The sequence below is a fragment of the Marmota monax genome, unplaced genomic scaffold, assembly GCF_021218885.2.
Source record: "Marmota monax isolate L192 unplaced genomic scaffold, Marmota_monax_Labrador192_F-V1.1 WCK01_AAM20220418_F8-fsc00212, whole genome shotgun sequence".
Lineage (NCBI taxonomy): Eukaryota > Metazoa > Chordata > Mammalia > Rodentia > Sciuridae > Marmota > Marmota monax.
The window spans coordinates 1,333,064-1,349,390 of NW_026692413.1; the positions used below are offsets into that span (position 1 = coordinate 1,333,064).

Here is a 16,327-nt window from a genome sequence, read left to right on the forward strand (position 1 = left end):
TACCCTTTCAAATAATGGACAAATAGAGAAAATAAATAGTGTAGGATATAATGTTTATGAGAAAGAAGAAGGGAAGATAAAGGTAAAAATTTATAGTAAGAGCAAAGGAGAAATTATAGAAGTTGGCCATTACCATGAGATGAGTGAGAAAGAGAATCCAGGGAGACAGATAAGTGAGAGAAAAAAATATATATGTAGATTTTTTTTAAAAAAAGTAAAAATATAAGGATACACTACAAAACTATAGTATACTGTTCAGGCATCCCATTTCTCAATAAATTGATGCACGGATAATATTTGGATTCAATGTGGTAAAGATATGAGAGAGGGGAAAAAAGAAAATATCAATGGAAAATTTTTTCCTTTGGCTTTCAAAAAAATTTTTGCAGCTTCACTTCTCTACTGATAGGTAGATTTGTCTGATGTTTAATGATAGCTCCAGTACAGAGGGTGCCAGAGTGATTGGCTGGTGATCCCATAGCAAGATGCCCTTACCTCCTCTTCCCACCCATTGTGGTGGCCCCTTCCATCTCTTCACAATTCAGAACTCACAGAGCTGGAGAGAATCTGGTTCTCTCCAATTTCTCCAACATGTGCTCGCTCCACATAAATGCCCCCAATCTCTGGCTTTCCACAAGGATTACCAGGCCTGGATTGGCCCACATAGACCCAGCTGCAATATGACAAATTTAGGTTTCAGATTCTCCAGGCTCTGCCTTGCTGCAGTCACAAGATCTCAATGTTGTTTCACCTTGTAGAGAGAACACCAAAGACACACTCACACAAAGGATAGACCATGCAAAGAGACAGCCAGATGGTGGCCACTAGCACAACCAACAGGAAGATCTCTGGTGCTTCCAGACCTGCAGGTTCCCTGACAATAGATATCCAGGCACTGGCTAGTGTCCCCAGATTGAGGTAGCCCATCTCTGGGATGGAAAGGGTGTCTTCAGCAAACCTATAGTCCACTTGTCTCTATATTCCTAGACCCTGGTCTGTGTCCCTAGATGGCAGCAGCAGTTTGTAACCAAACCCAAACCAGCTGGTACCCTGACAATGACCTTCCTGGCAGCATCAAGTATTGGGCATTCCATGGGCAAACATGGGTGGTCTGAGCACATTTGGTGGTGATAAACAAGTTTTCATAATGTTGGCCTTTCAGGTCCTGGCCAGTGTCACCCAAGGGAGTGACTTGGGAAGCTGCCACCCAAGAATGATATGATGGAGGCCCCAGATTCCAAAGTTGGAGACGACTGTGGAGACTTCCACAGGCAGCTCAGTGAAGGAGAGCAGCTGCATTCATAGATGAGGAGCTTGCAGAGTGGGAGGTCTGCCCTGCATAGGAGTAGGCCGTTTCTTTTTCTTGTACAAGATTTTGTGTCAACCGAAAATCTAAGAAAATAATTGTGTTCATATGTATTTTTGTGAATCAAATAAAAATTTCCACAATTTTTATAAAGAAAATCATTTTTGACAGTTTATTAAGCTTTATCCTGTTTTAATAAAGACATTAGTATTATTATGATATGAAAAAGTTATAGTGAACTTTTTAGTGCAGTGCAAGTTTGGCTATCATACAAATTATCAATTTTTAATGTTCCAAAGAGAGCATCACATACTTTTGTCTCAATAGTTGGTTATATGTATTTTTATATTCATCTAAAATAAAAATTTTATTTCTCTATTTTATATCTACTGTCCTTTATAAACGTACGGAAATTTTACTGTTTTCCAGACTTCTGAATTAAGAAAAATAAATGCCTTTTTTCCTGGTATTTAAAACTTTTCTTTGTAATAAATAAACATCCATTAACTCCTTTAAATATTATCTCATGTGAGTGTATGTATATGCATATCTGAATGGGTGTGTGCTTGATTGTGAGTAAATAATAAAAGGTAATTTAATAGTGGCAGTTAATTTTAGTTAAAAGAATAAATCATAGATCTTACTTTATTTTAGGTAGATAGTGAGAATTCACAGGACAAAGCTTTATTTATTTTGTTGTCTATGAAAACTTTTGTGATAATAGCCCATATCTGCTGCCATTCTGTTTAAGATTCCAAAAGCATTTTAAAATGTAACTTCATTTTCTCCCCAGAACAAATTTTGATATTGTCTAACATAGTTTCCACACTACATGTTTTTTGCAAAGATTGAATAAACTAATTTGCAAGAAGTCTTTAAGTTCACTACATGCAAAGTAAGGGAGCACTAATCATATATTGATTTTTTTTAATTTTTTAAACATAGTTATTTCATTGCTAGCCATAAAGAATAATAATAAAGAGGAGACACAGACAAGGTGCAGAGGCAGGGAAGGTGACAAAGTGGCTCTTTATCCAAGAGGCACGTTTATGTATATTAATAGGCTACATTAGATCATTAATACCAATAACCACATTATTGTTTAAAGTATTAATGATGTTGCTTATTCTGCATTTACATTTCATAGTTAAAATATGCAATGTTAGGGATTTTGTGCAGTTCTCAAGAAGGTTTATTGTCTGGGGCTGGAGTTATGGCTCAGCGGTAGAGTGCTCCCCTAGCGTGCACAAGGCCCTGGGTTCAATCCTCAGCATCACATAAAAATAAATAAATAAAAACAAAGGTATTGTGTGCAACTGAAATAAATAAATGTTTTAAAAAATCTTAAAAAAAAAAGAACGTCCATTGTCTGAAGTTACCGTTAGGTGAGCAGCGCCAGGAGCACTGGAGCTTGACGAAACATTGTAGTTATCAAGCAAGCAAGTTCTTTTATTCCCAGGAGTTATGTGCCTAAGATTGCTGTCAAAGCTGATAAGACTCTAGCATGGAGGGCATTACCATAGCAACTGGGCATCTTATGCCTTTGCACGGAAACTTTCCCAGGCACCAAGCATGCCACAACCATGAAGTTATCAGGGACCCCAATACCAAACACAGAATCCCTACAGTTAGCATTACTCATAATATTTTCCATATTTTTGTATAATCAAGAGACTTTTAAAATTTTGTATGCAACCCAGATGTGATTTTTATTTTTTAAATTTTTTTATTATTAGTTTTTATTACCTTTTAATACATAGAAAACATGGGTGCAGGTGTGACTGTGACACAGACTTGGGGGAAGTGGGTGGAGTTGGAAGACATAGCTACCTGTCTATAGGTATGTGTCTGCATTTTAAATACCTCAGCAAGGAGAAAACTGAAACTTTTTTACGAATGAATTACTGAGTAGTAAGTGTAGGCAGGTAACTGTAGTAATTGAGGTAGTAAATGCAAGGGTAAAGGAAGTAGATTATTGGGGGTGTGCCTTGAGGGATTATATTTTGCCCCTGGATATTCTCCCTACCCCCAGCTGTTATGAGCTAAGTAGCATTCCACTGCCATGCTCTTCTCTTCACCCAAGGTGTTCTTCCTCACCTCAGGCCCAGCATAATGCAGTCTACTAAGCATGGACTGAACATTTGAAACTATAAACCTCAAAATCTTTTCCTCATCTAAGTTGTTCTTGTCAGGTCACATTTCCCTACTCCTTTTCCAATATAATTTAGTATAGTACTGTTAATGCTTTTTCCCCAATTATATATTATTGTTAAGTTGTAGAGACTATTATTAATAAGTTCTAAAATATGTTTTCATATATGGCTTATTCTTCACTTGCCACTATTACTGGTGATAATTAACTTTTCTCAAAATGGTGTTTAATGTTTTGGTTATATGATTGCATGGTTTGATGCTAACATATTCCCCAAGCTCAGAGCATTTTTGAAAGATATAAATGATTACTAAAAGGCCCTCAGAGAGTAACCAATGACAACAAATGCAAAACAACTGGAATTGGCAATATAAAATAATAAAATCTCTGGAATATGGAGAAGACACTTCTAAGAGCAAAGATTATAGCTAAGAAAGCACACATAAAAAAATCAGAAAGATCCCAAATAAATAATTTAATAATCATCTCAGAATTTGCAATATAAAACCTAAAATAAAAATGCTCAAATCATAGAAAAAAAGACATAAATAATAAAATAATCTGAAACACAAAATAAAAATAAAGAAAAAATGGATTAATTGAACAAAGATTAAGCTTTTTGAAATACTAAAACAGATTGATAAAGCCTTTGCATGACTAACCAAAATATACAAAAGACCTAAGATAATACAATTAGATATTAAAATGAGATATGAAAACAAATGAAACTGAAATTCCAAGGCTCATTTAGGCCTCTTTTGACAATCTATATTTATATAATTTCTCAACACCATAAACATGAATTAATTTTTAGACACAAACTGAACAAAGATATAAAAATCCTAAAGAGATGAATAACAAGCAATGAGACAGAAGAAGTAATAAATGCCTTCCAACAAAGAAAAACTGAGGCTGAGATGGATTCAAAATGAATTTCCCCAGAAGCTTAAAGAACTAATGTCAACATATTCAAATTACTCCAGGAAATACAAAAGTAATGAATAAATGCAAACACATCCTGTGAAGTCAGTATAAATCTGACACCAATATGAGAAAAATAATTTATTATTAATAAAATATTAGCAAATCATATTATACAACAGTTGAAATATTTATCATAATTAGGTTTATTTCATTCCAGGGATAAAAGGATGGTTCAACATATACAAATCAAAAAATGGTATATACCACACAAATAGAATAGAATGGTATATACCACACAATAGAATGGTATATACCACACAAATAGAATCAAGGACCAAAATTATAATAATCTCAACACAAAAAAATAATATGACAAAATTCAACAGCACTTCCTGACAAAAATCCTGAAGAAACTTGGGATAAGAGGGAACTTGCCTCATTATCATAAAGTATATATATAAGAAATCAAAAGCCAACATCATACCAAATGGGGAAAAACTGAAAACATTTCCTCTAAAATAATGAACAAGACAAGAATGTCTCCACTTAACAATTCTATTCAAAATAACTCTTGACATATTATCCAGAACAACTAGGCAAGATAAATAAATGAAAGAGATACAAATAGAAAAGTAAGAAATTGAATATTGCCTATTAGTAGATTATATGATACTATATGTAGAAAAACATAAAAAATCAGCAAAAGCTTTCTAACACAGATAAATAATTCAGCAAATTTGCAGGATACAAAATCAAAACCAAAAAATCAAGAGCTTTTCTAAACATTAACAATAAATTTCCTGAGAAATAAACCAGAAAAATTATCTTTTTAACGGTTTCTTGAAAATATATCAAGAATAAATGCAACTGAAGACATGAAAACCTTTAGAAGGGAAACAATGCTATAGAAAAAAATTGAAGAAGACTCTAGATGACGGAAAGATCTCCCATATTATTGAACAGAAAAAAAATATTTAATATGGCCATATTACCAAAAGGTATCTACAGATTGATTGCAATTCCCATCAAAATACTAATGATATTTGCTAAGGTTTTGATGTAGGAATGTACCCTGAAATGCTCATATGTTAGGCAATGCAGCATTGTTCTGAACTGAAAAGATTTGAATATGAGTACTGTTATCTCATCAGTGGTATACTCCTTTTGGTGGATCAATCATATGAATTAAGTATTGCTTGGTAAATCTAGAAATGTGTGTATAACTGAAGAATAAGTATATCACTGGGAGTATGCCACTGAAAACAATATTATGTCTCTGGCTGCTCACTCTCTCTTGAATTCCTGGCTGTTATGATCTTGGCAGCCTTCCCCTATCATGCTGAGTCAACATGGTGTTTCTGCTTTGGGGCTAGCGAAACACAGACTGAATTATTAAACCATAATCCAGAATTAATCTTTTCTTCTCCATTATTTTCAAGTATGTTTTTCATGGTGATGATAACCTGACTAACACAATATTCATAGCAGAACTAAAAATAGTGCAAACATTCAAGTGGAAGAACCAAAGACACAGAAGAGCTTATCAATTGTTTGTAAAAAGTGTAAATCTGGAAGCATCACAAGGCTCTAGTTTGAACTATACTACAAAATAATAGTAACAAAATTAAATTGGTACTGGCATTATATAGACACATATACCTATATATTATAATAAAATAATATTAAATATAATATAGTATAAGACACAGAGAAAAAACAAATACAGCTACAGTCATCTGATCCTTGACATATGTGTCAAAAAATTATTTTGGAGACTACACAGTATATTTTAAAACTGGTGATGGGAAATATGAATATTCATTTCTAAAAGATTGAAACTAAATTTCTATCTATCATCATGTACATCAGACAACTAAAAATGAATCAAAGACCTTTGAAATATGAGGAGAAACTTTGCAACTGCTAAGGGGACACATAGGATAAATGCTTTACCATATAAGCAGAGGCAAATACTTTCTCAATAAGACTCCTATAACTTGTAAAATAATAACAAGAATAAATAAATGGAATAGCATCAAACTGTAAAGTTTCTGCACAACAAGGAAAAAATTAAGTACATGAACAGAGATACTATAGAATTGGAGAAAAAAAAATTGTCAGCTACTCTTCTGACAAAAGACTAATTATATACTTAGAATATATAAAGAGCTCATCAAACTCAACATGAAAAAGATAATAATATGTATAATAAAGGACAAATGAACAAAACAGGCACTTCTCAAAATAATGACTACAACTGGTCAAAAACTAAAAAAGAAAAAAAAAACTTAAAAAGTTTCAGTATATGTAATCATCAAGGGAATACAAACAAAAATACACTGAGCCTAACTTCTGCAAGGCCCTATTTTTGATTACAAGTACTAGCGAAACAAAACAAGCAAAGAAAAAAAACCCAGGACTACACTGAAATCCAGATCACTCAATTCAGAATGTAAATAATAAAAAAAATACAAATAACAATAAATCATTGTGATGATATTGAGCAATATTCTTATCCAGTATTGGTGGAGATGTAAATCAATATACCCTCTAGGGAAAAATGGTATGGAGGGTCCCCAAAAAACTAAAAATGGGACTACCATATGAACCAGTGTTGGAAGCCATGTATAAATTATGGGTTTGTCTGAGCCAACATAAGGCAGGGAAGCTTCTTCCCTGGGAACTCCTGGGTGAAATTCTTCAGTTCGGGAAAGCCTAGATCATGCTGGCACACTGCCTTAGCTCACAGCCTTAGGATCAAACACACCCCACGTAGAGATGAGTGTAACCTGCCAAGCACCAAACAACCTGTTTAACCCCAAGAAATCTGCCACACTGAAATCTTTGATGTATAACCACTTAACTAAAAAATTGGGGCATTTTTCTGTTGTTCAGTTTCAGTTCCTATCAGGGCTGGAACACCCATTAGGCATCCCCCTTTATAAATCTTAACTTCTGTCTTTGTCTTTTATTCCTTATCGATTATTGATTATCTATAGACATTTTATTTTCCTAGGCAGCTCAAACTTCCAAGCAGGAATCTGCTGTACCAGGTTGCTGATAACCGCAGCATAATTGGTGCCTGGAACAGGAACTACTTGCAAGGCATCTGGTCCAGGAAGAGTACAGGTGAGCTTACACCCCCCACCCCCCACACTGCAAAGCCAGCACAAGCTACTAATTTAGAGAGAGTGGATAGGGGACAAGAGTGGAGCCGGTACAAGTGAATTTTTAGTGAGCCTGGTGTTAAAATGGGACAAACTCTAAAAAGAAAGAAATCTATGTAACTGTACTTAAGCCTGTGATCAAACAGAGTGGGAATTCAGTAAAGAGAGTGCAACTTGTACAGTTCTTAGATGTGGCAACAGAAATTTGCCCATGATTTCCAGAGGAAGGATCACTTAATTTGCATAGTTGGTAAAGACTAAGCAGAGTCTTGTATGCTGGCTGTAATTCAGCTGATATGTCCAGGTGCATGATTGACGATTCAGAAAGAATGTAGACTTTGATACAGACTTGTTTGGATCCAAATCAAGACAGTGAAGTATGTATGGTCCGCAGAAAATTTGATTGTTAGCTTTGGGAATGCTATCCTTCCTGACTCCCAAGGTTTGGTGGTGGAGCTTGGCCTGGAAGCAGAGCCAAAGCTGGCTAAGTTAGATGGAGGCACTCAGGACGCTGGGGAAAGGGAGCCTGAACAGGAATTCAGGGAAAACTGTAAACTAGAAGAATACACTAGCTAGTAGGCTTCACAATTTAAAGATGAATGCTTCCATCACAGCTCCTCGTGCTAAAAAAAGCAGCAAGGTTTCAGGCCTTGGGCAAGGCAAGTAGGAAGCAGTAGCAGAGACTGCTGAGGAAAAACATGGAATATTACCTGTCCCAAGGGAACATGGCTGTTCCCAGCTGGGTGATCCCCCTCCCAGGCAGAGCAGCACAGGGCCAGGCCAGCAGGATGAGAGACCAAAATAATACATGGATCAGTCGTGCCAACTGCACGGGTGATAAAAGAAACCACAAAGTTTCCGGACGCCCACAAGGTGCACTGATGGATGGAGGAACTACCCCAAGATCTAGCAGAGGAATATGCAGCCTGGCATGCCCCCAGGGTCCCCATAGGAACTTATTTTCCATGTAATCTTTTATAAGAAATCAAATCCACCTAGTAATAACAGAAAATTTTTGACTTTTCACCTGCTTTCCAGCTTTGAAATAATCTCTGAAATCCACAAAGTGTTAACAAAGAACTTTAAGGGTTTAGAGACTGTTTTTCCAACCCCTCCTCCGAAATTAAAATCTCAGCTGAATTTTTTTTTTCTTCCTTGATTTAAAAACCTTCTAGTAAATAGGTATCTTTACAGGCTGATTTCAAACCGACAACCTTTTGTATATGGTACAAAGTTGGTAAACACTACACTATGGCAGTTGTCTGCTTAAAACCGAATCCCTTTAACCCTGGCTTTAATTCACTGCATCATTAACAGGCTTCATCCAAATCCTGCAATTTAGGAACTTGCTCTGTATCTCTCTTTTTCTCTCAATAACAAAACTGTCTATAACCTAAACAAAATGAAAAATTCTAAAGTAAATAAAATATGTACTAATTATGTTTTTTAATGAATCATATTTTGTTTTTTAGCCATGATGCTAGGGGTAAATATTGCAATTATTTTTAGTGTTCTCATAATTGTTAGATTTCAAATCTGACTAATCCATCAAAGCAAGCTTGCCCTATAATTAAATCATAATGTAAAAGTCTGATTGGCTGTATATTAATTTCTAACAGGTCAAATCTAATAAAAGCTTAAACAAAAATCTGTAGCCTTATTCCCTACCTGTAAAGCTCCACTTTTTTTTTTAGAGAGAGAGAGAGAGAGAGAGAGAGAGAGAGAGAGAGAGAGAGAGAGAGAGAGAATTTTTTTAATATTTAGTTTTCGGTGAACACAACATCTTTATTTTATTTTTTATGTGGTGCTGAGGATCCAATGCAGTGCCCTGCTTATGCCAGGCGAGTGCACTACCGCTTGAACCACATCCCCAGCCCCTCCACTTTTTTTAAAAAAAACATTTATTTTTTAGTTGTGGGTGGACACAGTACCTTGATTTTATTTTTATGTGATGCTGAGGATTGAACCCAGTGCTTCATGCATGATAGGCAAGCACTCTACCTCTGAGCCACAACCCCAGCCAAACAGCTCCACTTTTAAAAGTTATAAATCTTTTATTCCTACTTTGAATTTTTATCTAAAGTGTTTTATTGTCATCTGTCTATATGTTATTCATTTGGCACCAAAACTGGCATATAGGTGAAAGAGCATTTGTTAATTAAAATTTTTAAAGAATGGATCCAAATACCTTTAATTCATGGGATTTTAAAAGGTTCAATATAAATGGGGTAAACAGATGAATGTAAAGATGTCTTTAAAATTATTAACTCAAGTTTTTTCAGCTGGTCAGATAATTAATAAAGTTGCTAATTCCTATAATATTTAAAAGTCATATCCATTTTCTTCTAACAATTTTCTTCAAGAAGGAAGAGATGATTAATACTGTTATCTACATTTGTTTGATGCCTTGGCTTTTACAGCTAAAAATAAGAAAGGTAAATTTAAGATAAATGGGATTGAGTATATAGGTCTTTGTTAGATATACTAATTGATTTACAATGTTAGAATGCTAGAATGTTGTCTATTGGATATGAAAACATCAAGCACTCTTAAATAAAATATATTTCAATACTAGATTTATTTGTAATTTGGTTACTATAACAAAGTCTGAAATTCCTTTTTCTCACTGAGAACCAGCTCACTGGGAGTTATGCTTCTGTCAGGTGTGATTTATATATAAGGCTCTAAGAAATTTTTCACCTGGTAAAGTAAAAAGCTATAAACGTTTAAGTAAATTAAAATAAGATTTATAAAAAAATAAATTTCAAAAACTTTACATGTAATTATATTGGTTATATATATAATTAACACAATCAGATAATCTTATTTAAGGCATTTTTACTCTTAAAAAAATAAAGAAAAGCTTAACTTTATGCTAAGTTTCTGATACGTGGTCTATTTACAAGTATAGATAATTTTTCCCTGACCCCTTTTATTTGAGCTTTCTAAGGATGAAAAGAGGAAAGAAATGCTTAAAATATTAATCCTTTCTCATTCCAATAAAATAATTTCTTATGTCATCAAGTTTTATTTTTTAGAAAACTAGTTTTAAATAAATTAAAACATATAAAATTTTGATTAAACTATATGTGTGTGTGTGTGTGTGTATACACATACATACATGTGTGTGTGTGTGTGTATGTGTGTTTTGGTAGTGAGGATTGTACTCAGGGACACTCAACTACTAAGCCACATCCCCAGTCCTATTTTATATTGTATTTAGAATCAGGGTCTCATTGAGTTGCTTAGCACCTCACTTTTGTTGGCTTTCAACCCACGATCTTCCTGTCTCAGCCTCCTGAGTTGCAGGGATTATAGTCATGCACCACTGGGCCCAGCAAAATCTATTTTAAAGTATCACGTTTCATTCCAGATTTCGAATTTTTCTTTAAAAAGTAAACTTGATTAATATAAAACATCAATGTAATTATAATACTGTTATTGATTTCTATATTAACTAAATAATTTTTTATTCCCTAAGCATCCAAATCTTTAATATAGAAGGTTTAAAATAACATTTTACTAAGATGATGCTCTCCAAACTAAAGTTTTCTACAACAATGTTCTCTTACAAACTTAATAACAAATTATTTGGAAATTTAATTATGTAATTCAATAATTTATAGTTAAATTAACATAAGTTATAAAATTTTGTTATAAGAAGAGAGACTACCTTTTTTAAAGATTAGCACTATGAGATATAAATAACTTTTGCCATTTTCCCTCAAGAGGGGGTTAAATCTCTCTTTACCTGTCTGTTTCATGTTTAAGATATAATGATTAATTATGTTAACTGATTTATATAAATTAAAAAATTATATATAAAAATTTAATAAAATAATATTCAAATGAGAAACTAAAATTAGTTTCAAAATTAAAAACCTTACCTAAGTTTTGCCAAGAGGCTACATCACATAAGACTCTGCCTTTCATCTCATTCCAGATTAAGATAACCATTCAAGTTCATTTAAAATTAAGTTCAGAATCCAAAATGATGGAATAAAGGAGGTCACATTCCTGGCTGCTCTATAGCATGAAACCAAGAAAGCAGATAGGCAGCTTGTCCACAAGTGTGTGTGAACAAAATAAAAGGGGGATACTTTACTGAAACCTAAAACTGGAAATTCAAAGCAGATCAGGGACACAGGAGGTTGGATGTAATAAAATAAGGAAAAACAAAACAAAACATCAGTGGCACAGCTCCTGCCACAGTTAAGCCAGAAGCTTCAACCAGAGCAATCCCTCCAATGAGCATAGTAGAGGGATAATGAAATTAAAGGATCCCACATTTTTGGGAGGCCCGAGGCATGTCTGGGTATGGACTATATGGAAACCAAGGACATTCATTGCCCAACAAACCTGAAGAACAATCTTCACAACATCTCTGTGTGGGGAGAGAAGCCACCATCTCTCCTGGTGGTGTATGGAGGACAAAGGAAGGAACCATTTTACAACCATGGCACCAGGGCTGGCAACAGGGAAGGAAGCTAATCTTGGCAAACCCAAGGTTGTTCTGAAATACAGGCCTAGTAAATACATGCTTTATGACATAGAGTGTGCTCACATGACCAGAAGAAAATCATACATGGAGAGAGGTTTTCACAGGGCACAACTGGTCATGGAAACCCACCCTTTCCTCTCAATTCTGACTGCTTGCAGGACTGGCTGGGAGACACACATCTGGCTGGGAACTTGGAAGTGCAGGAATGGAGAAACTGGAGACTGAACCCAAGACAAGAAAATGTGAGGTCTGCAGGTGACATAGGGGACTAAGAATTGGCTTCCCAACCACACAAGTGGAACCCAGGGGAGCTCTGGGTAAAGTCCTCCAGTGTGGACCAGCAAGTACTGGGCACTCAGATGTGTTGGTTTAAAATCTCCAGACCAATTGGCATTTAGCAGAGAACCTGGGGCCCACCTAAGCCTAAACTCCAGGAACTCCACCTATGGGATTACCTCTGTCACTCCAGCAATCCAGAGGGTGGAGCATCACACTCCAGAAGACACAACTTAAAATTTCTGAGAAGAGGGCTGGAGTTGTGGTTAAGCAGTAGTAGCGTGCTTGCCTAGCATGTGCAGGGTGCTGGGTTTGATCTTCAGCACCACAAAAAAAATAAAATAAAGGTATTGTGTTCAACTACAAGTAAAACAAAATATTTAAAAAAATTGCTGAGAAGAGAAGCAGAGACTATTTTGAACACCAAAGGAAAAAATTCTTTAATGTTTTATCAGTGTTTTTTACTCTTTTTCACTTTTTTAATTGTGACTTTAATTATTCATAGATATTTATACAGTTTCCTATTTTTTTTCTTCTAGCTTTTTGAAGCCAGTTATTTTACTCGGATTAGGTTTTTTTTTTTTTTTTGGGGGGGGTGAACTAGGATGTTTGATTAGTATATTTTAATTTTGTTTTTCATTAATTTATTTTTAATTTTATTTAAATTTTTGCTTTATATATATTTTCTCCTGTTTCTCTTGATTCTCTCTTTTCTTCTTCTAACAGCCAATCTCTATTGTTCTCTCTTTGGCTATTCCTTTAATCTTTTACTTCTGTGTTCTCATCTCCTCTCTGCTTATCATCACATCCTGTATCACTTCTGTTCTTTCCCTGCCCACAAATTGAAAATATAAACCCTTTTGCAAAGTTGCTGTTTTTATTATAGACATAACAGATCATATCTTTTCTGTTTATCCTAATAATTAACACTGTAGGCATCATAGTAGGAAATATTTGGTTTAATGGTGTAAATTGTATGCATTGGTTGTTGTTATTATTTGTTTCCCCCTAAACAGTGAAACGTTCAGGGACAGTATAAATCCACAGAGTAGAAACGCTACTGTATCAGATCCATACTGTTAGATGGTATACACACAAACAACATGAAAAAAAATTGCTCCAAGCAAACCAAGATTCTCAAATAACAGAATCCATTGGTACCATAGTAGAAGAAATGTCAGATAAGGAGTTTAGAATGTACATAATTAACCTGATCTGTGAAGTAAAAGATGATGTAAGAGAGCAAATACAGGGAGCAAAAGATCACTTCAATAAAAATATTAAATAGAAATGCTTGAAATGAAGGAAGAAATGAACCAAATTGAAAATTCAATAGAAACCATCACCAACAGAGTAGACTACTTGGAATACAGAACTTCAGGCAATAGAGACAAAATATATAATCTTGAAAATGGAGTTTGACCATGGAGAGATGTTAATAAACCATGAACAGAACTTTCAAGAATTATGGGATGACATGAAATGACCAAATTTGAGACTTATTGGTATAGATGATGGCATGGAGATACAAACCAAAGGAATACACAGTCTTTTCTAATTAAATAATGTGGGCAAAATTCCCAAAGCAAAAGAATGAAATTGAAAATCAAATACAGAGCTTACATTACAGGACCCCAAATATGCAAAATTACAACAGACTCACATCAAGGCACAATATAATGAAAATGCCTAGCATACAGGATAAGAATAAAATTTTAAGGGCAAGGAGAGAAAAATATCAGATTACGTATAGGGGAAACCAATTCAGAACTCAGTTGATTTCCCAACCCACAACCTCAAAGCCAAGAGGTCCTAGAATAACATATACGAAGCTCTGAAAGAAAATGGTTGCCAACCAATAATCCTATATCCAGCAAAATTGAGCTTTAGATTTGAAGATGAAATGAAAACCTTCCATGATAAGCAAAAGTTAAAAGAATTTGCAACCAGAAAGCCTGCACTTCAGAATATTCTCAACAAAATATTCCATGAAGATGAAATTTTAAAAAAGATAAGAACCAGTGAAGGGAGGAAATACACTAAAGGAATAATAAACTAAAGGACAAACTTAATAAAATTAAAAACAAGAAATAAACCAAATGACCAGGAATACAAATCATATCTCAATAATAATCTTTTTTTTTAAATTTTTTATTGTTGGTTGTTCAAAACATTACAAATTTCTTGACATATCATATTCCACACTTTGATTCAAGTAGGTTATGAACTCCCACCTTCACCCCATACACAGATTGCAGAATCACATCAGTTACACATCCATTGATTTACATAATGCCATACTAGTGTCTGTTGTGCTCCGCTGCCTTTCCCATCCTCCACCCTCCCCCCTCCCCACTTCTCCCCTCCCCTCCCCTCCTCTCTCTCTACCCCCTCCACTGTATAACCCTGAGGGTCTCCTTCCATTTCCATGCAATTTCCCTTCTCTCTCCCTTTCCCTCCCACCTCTCATCCCTGTTAAATGTTAATCTTCTTCTCCTGCTCTTCGTCCCTACTCTGATCTTAGTTACTCTCCTTATATCAAATAAGACATTTGGCATTTGTTTTTTAGGGATTGGCTAGCTTCACTTAGCATAATCTGCTCTAATGCCATCCATTTCCCTGCAAATTCTATGATTTTGTCATTTTTTAATGAAGAGTAATACTCCATTGTGTATAAATGCCACATTTTTTTTTTATCCATTCGTCTATTGAAGGGCGTCTAGGTTGGTTCCACAGTCTTGTTATTGTGAATTGTGCTGCTATGAACATCGATGTAGCAGTGTCCCTGTAGCATGCTCTTTTTAGGTCTTTAGGGAATAGACTAAGAAGGGGAATAGCTGGGTCAAATGGTGGCTCCATTCCCAGCTTTCCAAGAAATCTCCATACTGCTTTCCAAATTGGCTGCACCAATCTGCAGTCCCACCAGCAATGTACAAGTGTACCCTTTTCCCCACATCCTCGCCAGCACTTGTTGTTGTCTTGAAAATTAATGGCCTAAACTCATCAATCAAAAGACTTAGGCTGACACATTGGATTAAAAAAACAAGACCCAACAATGTGCTGTCTTCAAAAGACTCACCTTAGGGAAAGACATCCACAGATTGAAGGTGAAGTTATGGGAAAAACATCACTCACATGAATCACATAGACAAGCAGGGATTTATATCCTCTAAAATAGACCAAGTTATGTAAGGTTTATAGTTGTAATTATACAATTGAAATATTATTTTAATACATTTTTAGCATCTGTTGGTTTGTTTTAATTGCTCTCTTTCCATTGACATTTTTTCTTGATTAGACTTGTTAAATTTTTATCAGTTTTAGCAGTATTATTTCTTTTCTATTTCACATATTTCTGTTTCTAGTTATTTCTTCCTAATACCTAGTTTGAAAACAATTTGATTGTTATAAGTTTCATATCACTACTATTTTGTCCCAGAGATTCTGATATTTTAAGCATTCATTATTACTTAGTTCAATGCACTTTTTATTTACTTTTCTTGTCTTTTCTTTTTTTTTATGGTACTAGGAATTAAACTCAGGGGCACTGGACCACTGAGCCAAATCCCAGTCCTATTTTGTATTTTATTTGGAGACAGGGTCTCACTGAGTTAGTTAGTGCTTTACTTTCGCTGAGGCTGCCTTTGAACTCGCTATCCTCCTGTCTCAGCCTTATGAGCCATTGGGATTACAGGCACGCATCACTGCACCTGGTGTGCTTTCTTCTTCAATCTGTGAGATATTTATAAATGTGCCTTTAAATTTTAAAGTAGTTGAGACATGGGGGTGGGGTTCTATATACCTTAATGTGATTGATTTTTAATGTAATTAATTATGCAGGAAACACAGTCTTCATGATTTCATGTTTTTAAAATTTCTCAAAGCTTATTTTATGACAGAATATAACCAATCCTTACTAATTTTCTACTTCTCATTTTTGTGTATAGTTCTTTATAAATAAGTAGGTCAAGGTGGTTGATAATGTTGTTAAGCCTTCTATA

General features: G+C 34.7%; 1 pseudogene; it reads left to right on the plus strand.

Moving 5' to 3' along the window:
* Positions 1–796: 796 nt before the first annotated feature.
* Positions 797–16,327, plus strand: part of LOC124091541 (ATM interactor-like) — a 91,307-nt pseudogene continuing 75,776 nt past the window's right edge.